The sequence below is a fragment of the Odocoileus virginianus genome, chromosome 31 (assembly GCF_023699985.2).
Source record: "Odocoileus virginianus isolate 20LAN1187 ecotype Illinois chromosome 31, Ovbor_1.2, whole genome shotgun sequence".
Classification (NCBI taxonomy): domain Eukaryota; kingdom Metazoa; phylum Chordata; class Mammalia; order Artiodactyla; family Cervidae; genus Odocoileus; species Odocoileus virginianus.
In genome coordinates, this window is record NC_069704.1 from 14,122,689 (window position 1) to 14,130,935 (window position 8,247).

Consider the following 8,247-nt stretch of genomic DNA (forward strand, 5'->3'; position numbering starts at 1 on the left):
TGGGCTATGGAAGGTGAAAATGAGAGGCTCCATGTGGGGAATTCGATCTCTGCTTCCCATAAGATCATGCCCTAAGGGACTGCAAGCTCTCTGCAGGGACATTCCTGGTACCTGTGTGGGGGTGTGCAAGAGGCCCCCCTCTGACTCACCTGCTGAATGTGTGTGGCACTGCTAGCCCATGGCAAGGACAGGCACTGCCTTGCCTTATCCAGAGATGCTGAATGGCACACACCTGGCATGAATTCTTCCCGTGCCCACAGGCCCACTGTAGGCAAAAGGCAGGCCCCTTCCTGCCAACAAGACCTCCTTGCTGGCCTGGGTGGAAGACCCAGTGTCTGTGGGTGGAGCGGGCAAGTCCAAGCAGCAGGCATCTGGGGTCAGGAAGCAGGAGGCCAAGAACCCATCCAGGGAGTCAGGGAGGTGGTGGAAAAGGAGAGTGCATATGAGCTGTGGGTTCCAAGCTCCAAGAATATGTGCCATTGGCCTATTAGACTTCATTTATAAAGCTCAACTTCAGAGATAAGGTTATTAAAACTTTCAAAATGGTGACAACTGGGACCCTTGACAGCACCAGGCACCATACGACTACATGGATTGCATACTCATGAAGCCAGCTGGTCCTAATTCTAGTTTGTCTACCTATTACCTAGAACAAGTCACATCTCCTTTCTGCCTCAGTCTCTTCACACGAGCACTGGACTGTCACACCTACTTCTCAGGGCTACTGTGGTAAATGGTATTTTATATATCATGCAGGACAGAAACTTCATATATAGTGCATTGACATACAGTTTAATAAGAACTCTAGCTTCTTGGTTCAAAATTGGGAAAGGAGTACAACAGGATTTTTTAACTTCAATGCAGAGTACATCATGCAAAATGTTGGGCTGGATGAATCACAAGCTGGAATCAAGATTGCCAGGAGAAATATTAGCAACCTTAGATATGCAGATTTCTCTAGTGGCAGAAGTGAGGAGGAACTAAAGAGCATCTTGATGAGGGTGAAAGAGGAGAGTGAAAATAGCTGGCTTGAAATTCAGCATTCAAAAAATTAAGATCATGGCTCTGGTCCCATCACTTCATGGCTAATAAAAACAGGGAAAGTGGAAGCACTTAAAGATTTTCTTTTCTTGGGCTCTGAAATCACTGGATGCTGACTGCAGCTATGAAATTAAAGACACTTGCTCATTGGAAGGAAAGCTATAACAAACCTACCAGCATATTAAAAAACAGAGGTACCACTTTGCTGACCAATGTCCGTATAGTCAAAGCTATGGTTTTTCCAGTGAAAGTGAAAGTCATCCAGTCATGTCTGACTCTTTGCAACCCCATGGACTATACAGTCTATGGAATTCTCCAGGCCAGAATACTAGAGTGGGTAGCCTTTCCCTTCTCCAGGGGATATGGTTTTTCCAGTAGTCATGTATGGATGTGAGAGCTGGACCATTCAGAAGGCTGAACCAGAAACTTCAGTTCAGTTCAGTTCAGTTCAGTCGCTCAGTCGTGTCTGACTCTTTGCAACCCCGTGAATCACAGCACGCCAGGCCTCCCTGTCCATCACCAACTCCCAGAGTTTGCTCAAACTCATGCCCATCGAGTCGGTGATGTCATCCAGCCATCTCATCCTCTGTCATCCCCTTCTCCTGCCCCCAATCCCTCCCAGCATCAGGGTCTTTTCCAATGAGTCAGCTCTTCGCATCAGGTGGCCAAAGTACTGGAGTTTCAGTTTCAGCATCAGTCCTTCCAATGAACACCCAGGACTGATCTCCTTTAGGATGGACTGGTTGGATCTCCTTGCAGTCCAGGGGACGCTCAAGAGTCTTCTCCAACACCACAGTTCAAAAGCATCAATTTTTCGGTGCTCATCTTTCTTCACAGTAAAAACTTGATCAGGGTCAAATAGCTAGGAGTGGCAAGGCTGGTGTTTAAACCTCATTTTTTTTTCAATTTTTCCAAAGCCAAACACCTTACTACTACATTCTTTTCCAAACTTCTTTGGTGCTTTGAATGTTATTTAGTACACTCTGCTTTGCTGTTTAGGTATGCGGGTTCTTATCTCTTTCTCCTTCTTACTTGGAAGCAATGTGTCTTTAGTGGCTGTGGTTTGCCTTGGATTCCCACAGAACCTCACAGGCAAGACGGGCTCAATAGGAACCACATGTGGGTTGAATGAATGCTTGAAAATGAATGAAGAGTGGCTCCACCTAACATGATGGTAAAGTTTATAGCCAATACCATCTCTCCTTTTTATTGTAGCTACCTCCTGGAAGGACTTGGCTATTCTGCCAGGCGTTTCGCTATGTGTGCTTCTCAAAGCAAAAGCAACCTTTTATTTTAAAAAGTGTTTTTAAATATCAAAACAGTGAACATTATTTTTCATTTTTTTAATTAAAGTTTTTGTTTTTGTATTGGAGCATAGACATTAACAATGTTGTGATATTTTAAAAAAATAAACATTAAACTGGAGGTCATGTGCTTAAAAGCCAAGGTTGTTCTCTTTTGTTTGACCCAAATAAACTTCAAAATGGATTAACAAGTGCTTTGGCTTCTGAGGCATTATGGTAGTTGGAAGAGATTTTTTGAAAATAATAATCTTGGTGTTCAGGTTGGTGGCCTTAAAAAGGTCTTACAGCTTTTGGGAGATGTGTATAGGATAGAATCAGAGCTTCTTTGAAACTAGAAATTACAGGAGTAAGATTCTAGTACATTCTAACCATACCATTCTTCTTATGAGCTTCTGCCAGTTGGTGCTAAGCTCACCAGATGAGCCATAATCATGGTATCTTTGGCCTAAAAATTGAACATACATGAAATAGTGTTTCATAAAATATATATTAGAAATTTGAGTGCATTTATTTCTTAGGGTATAAAGATTTCTTTTCCTTTTCCCCTTCTTTCATCCCTTTCTCTTTTAAAAGTTTTAAATGGACTCCTGTTGATTCTATGTGTTCCTCAAAGAAATGTGCCTAAACCAGCCAATCATGTTAAAGGTATTCATTGACTTCACTGTCTAATTGGAGGAAAAACAGTGCAGAGTGGGAAAATATTCTTTGTTTCTCTTGAGAGCAAGTTAGACTTTGCATGTGTGGAATTTCAGAATATTGATTTGCATAAAATAACTGCCACTTAGCTGTAACTAATAATTTTCCACTTGGTTGCATCTGACTGGATGGATCAAAGATGGATATCTAATCCAATCAGATTATTTCTGAATTGTTACCAAGGTATTAATTGTAGTCTGGAATATTTATTTAAATTTCTGTATTGTTACCCTGAAATTTCTGAATTGTTACCAATATGTTAATTGCAGTCTGGAATGTTTGTTTAAATTTAGATAATGAAATATTAGGAGCTCGGGAGAAAAGCGTTAGTCACTAAGTTGTGTCCAACTCTTTGTGACCCAATGGGTTATAGTCTGCCAGTCTTCTCTGTCCATGGAATTCTCCAGGCAAGAATACTGGAGCGGGTAGCCATTCCCTTCTCAGGAGAGGCAAAGAATAAGAGACACAAAGAAGGAATGAGAACATGAGAGACCCTGGGAGAAGTTATGTCTGAGGTCTTCTAGCCCATCCCAGGGAGTTTGGTTACTTTCAAAATGTGATTTTGAAAAAAAAAAATGTGATTTTGAATTTAATGCATTGTTTTCTCCTTCTGACAAATTTTCTATCTTTATTAAGCTGCTTCAAGTTGGTCACTTGCAAACCAAAGAAATTTGTGTATATATCCATCACTACTCTTATCATTTTGTTTTAAACTAGTCCATGGATCACTTTCCCCCATTAAATTGAGAGTTTCTCAAAGTTACAGACCTGTTTTTTTCCTATCCTTTGTACTTTGCATATGTCTGGCACAGAAAGAAATTCAGTGATTGATTGAAAAAGATAAGGAAAGGGTAGGGAAACAGATGGCGCCCTGTAAACTTAATTCATTCATTGAGAAGATCTCCCTGTTAGAACAGTATACATAGTTGTCTGTCATTTTTAGATGGTATGAGTATACTATGATTCATCTCAGCTATATATCAAGTCATAACAGTACGTACACACACATATGTCTCCAGGATTCTGGGAAGTCATTGGGGCAATAAAAAGGGGAAATCATATTTCAAAAGCAAACTGGTGTTAGAGAGAGAAACTTAGCATATTGAGATATATATCTAGAAGTATTGATTCTTAAAAGGGAGTGAGAACAGAGAAACTGGCATGGGGACAGATAAAAGAGGAATGACTTTAGGCTTGGGAAGGCTTTAGTTCCCAGAACTGGCTCTAAGAGGGCTCCAGAATCTTCAGCATTTAGTGTGTGATATTGGTAAGTCCCCAATACCCAAGTCGGGGGCTATATGCATAGGGAACATTTTGTGTGGTCACATGGTTCCCTTGGGAGAGATGGAGGGTTGTTAAGAGCTGATTACCATGCCCAGGCACACTCATATGAATCTGCCAAACTCAATAGCTAAAGAGGCCTTGACATGTTTCCATTTCTGATTCTGTCCTTATAAAATGTGTTGCTAATTAAAATAACTGCCAGCTCAGACTTCTGCAAGAAAACCCATCCACGTGCTCAGAGACTGTTGTTTTCCATGTTCCTAGCTTTTGTTAAATAAATAAAAACTACAGAACCCAGCAGCAGAACCCAACTCTCTGGGACAGCTCAAGTGGGGAGGCAGGGGGCGGGTGATGGTGGTAGTGGTGGCTGCCCCGCATCTAAGTAATCAAGCAATACAATCATTCAACCTTCCTTTCAATAGAGAAGGAAAGGGTTAACCAGCAGATCCTACTGCTTCTACACAGTGCTATAGGCATGTTTGATTTGGCAAGTGGAAAAAGAAGTACAGAAACACATGTCCTGACAAAGTCAAGAATTATCAAATTGAATTCAATACTGTTACTGAATTGAATTTGGAGTATGTCTTTCTTCTTCATTTGAGCTGTAGTTTGTGCAGTGGTTTAAAAATTCATATCTATTCATTTTACTCCTTGCTATACTGCCTTCACTGACTTCCCATCACACTTTGCATAAAGTTGAAAGTCTTTTAACATAGCTAGAGGACCTTTTGTGATCCAGACCTCACTTGCTTCACTGGCTTCTGGTCTTATTGCTCACTCTTTAGCCATGCTTACAGTGCCCTGAAAATGATTGTCTCTTCCCTCTGTTCCTTTCACATGCTGTTCCATATACCTGGAATGCCCATACCACCCATCCTTATTCCCCTGGTAAACTCAAACAATTCTATTAATAAACTCAGATCAGGAGTCTGTTCCTTTTGTATATCATCCCTGACACCTCCACTTCCCCTACACCAAATATGGAGAGATGTCTCCTTTGAACTTTCCTGGCTCCTGTCCTATCCCTATGATGCCTGTGTGTGCTCAGTTGTGATATTATGTCTGACTGTTCGTAACCCCATGGACTGTAGCCCACCAGGCTTCTCTGTCCATTGGATTCTCCAGGCAAGAATACTGGAATGAGTTGCCATTTCCTCCTCCAGGGAATCTTCTTGACCCAGGGATTGACCATCTCTCCTGCATCTCCTGCATTGGCAAGCAGATTCTTTACCAGTGTATCACCTGGGAAGCCCTCCTATTGTGTCTACCATGTTATAATGGATATGAATGAAGGAAAGAATTGCTCCAGAGCTATGTTTAGAGTCAAAATCTCAGGGCACCCAAGACCCTAATGTTGCAGACCTCCCAACTGTCAAATTAGGGATTGCAAAGCTGAAATTGTACAAGAGGACTGAGGACCAAAAGTACTAACCAGTTTTAGATGTGATGTTTGATTAGCTATGAAATGATAAATTTCATAAATTTCACTCATTCATAGTTTCAATTTTTTTAATTAAGAATTGCTTTGTGCTAGACCTACAGGGAATACTAGGGATTACAAATATGACTTTAACCGAGGTGGTTCCTTCTAGCCTGAAACTTACAACTTAGAAAGGCATATATATGTACATACATACAAGCAAAATTTTTAAACCACAAATTTAATTAAACCAACAAAGTAATAGCAAGGCATTAAATAAAGGCTATAATAGGAAAATCTAACCCGATCTGTGAGTCAAGGAATGCACCCCTGAAAAAGTGCTATTCAAGGTAAAATAGTAAGGATGCCATAGGAGTTCAGGGTAGGAGGGAAAGGACATCATAGAAAAGGAACAGCACCCGCAAAGACTCAAAAGCAGTCTTTGATGAGGGAGCAAGGAAAGACCAATGGAACAGAGCTACAGATACAAAGGGAAAAGATGAGCCTGCAGCAGTCAATGGGATGCGATCATGCAGAGCCTCATAAGATAGGGTAAGTCGCTTGAATTTTACCAAAGTATAAATAGAAATCACTGAAAGGATTTTAAGCCAATTTTAAATCCACTTTGCAGTGTTAAAAATTATTTTGGCAGCGTTGTAGAGAGATGATTGGAAGGTGTAAGAATGGAAGAGTAGACCAATTTAGAGGCAGTTACAGTATTTTCAGGAGAGACTGTGGCTCCCCCTAAAGCAGTTGAGGAAGTGATGCAGAAGAGTAGATACAGTCAAGAGATATTGAGGAACTAGAACCATTGGCCCCAGGAATTGATTAACAGTCAAGCAGGAGGAGGTATCACCACTTGCCACAAATAAGTTCATTCAATTAACAAATAGTTATTAACTGGCTCTTATGTGCCAGATAAGCTAGTTGAGGGTGCTTTTCATAAGCCTCTGACTGCCTTCTCTCAAACATTACAATACAAATCTGTTTATAAGAGAGCATTAAAAAGTTTATTTCTGGTGCCTAGTTGATTGTAATACAAACTTTTAAAGGAAGATTTCCCACTAAGCTTTTGTCAGGTCATATGTTGAACTAATCACAACTCATAACCCCATTCCCACCCACTGCCACTGAAGACAGTTAATTCTCTTTCCATAAGTATGCCTTGCAGTCTTGCTTTGATGCATCATCATACACTTCTAGTGGTCCACTTAGGATATTCTGAGACTCTGTCCATCAGCCCTCTCTCCCTGACTTTTATGGGCAGGTAACACACTGAATTATGCCTCAGTCTCTTACTAACTGCATATTAAGCATGTTACTAACCTCCCTAACTTCAGGGTTTTCCTCTCTAAATAGGGTCAATTTATTCGATGTCAATATTATTAATCTCCTTTATGGGCAGTACAATGTATTGTGCTTCCAAATGTGACATAATATGAAGTAGATCTACTCACCTATGATGTTTTCTTGTCACAGACTTTTAACTAGATTATAGTCAAACCTTTAGGTCCATCTCCCAGCCTGCTGGAAACAAAAGCTATAGACAGTATAAGTGAATAAGTCCAGATAGTGGACATTCTACATAACAACATAATTTAAAAGAATTAAGAAAAGAGACATAATAACCAAATACAGTTCATTTGGTTATTGTAAAATAACCAAATGTTGTATGTAAAACTCAGATAACGTATTGATGTTTGGATTTGTTAAAAAGTGGAAAGATCTTTGTCTACCTAGAAACCTGGTCCTCACATACAAGTTGTGATACTGGCTTAAACATAGTTCTGCAACTTGCATTCATAAAGAAGCTTTACTGGTGAGGTCAGATTGCCCACTAATTCAGGTTTCCTCCAAACAGAGGACATCTCTTAATAGCCTCCATCATTTTTCGTGCCTCTCATATCACGTGTCCATGGTATCAGTTCAGAAGGAATGTCATGAGCTAGATTTTAGGAAACCTTTCTTGTGTCCCCATCATCATGCTAGGCCCTTCACAAAGATTATAGTAGTTAGTCATCACAACAATGTCATGAAGCAAGGGTTCCTGTCTCTGGTCTATGGATGGGGATAGCCAGGGATGTTATGTAACTTGCTTAAAGCCACACAGCTAGGAGAGGAATGGAAAAGAGCACCTCCAATGTTTAGGGCAATTAAAACTTGACTATGCTGATTATAGCCCTATTCCCTACCCCTCCTAAAAAGTTGTCACAGACTGGAAATAAAAATAGACTCATGCAAATATTTGCATACCTACTCTGGGTGTAAAGTTCATGCAATAAAACATTGTTGGGGCAGCATGGGAAGAGAGATACTAAATGATGCACAGGTGGGTTTAGAAGAGAAAGCATATTCTCTTAAAAAATACCCTTCAGGGGATAACACGTCAAAATTGAAGTACCATGTTTGCAATAATGCCAAAAGCCATAAGACTGAGGAACCCCAGCAACAAAAAAAAACTGTCTCCTTAAACTTTCCCCAAGCCAAACACCTCTCCTGTGT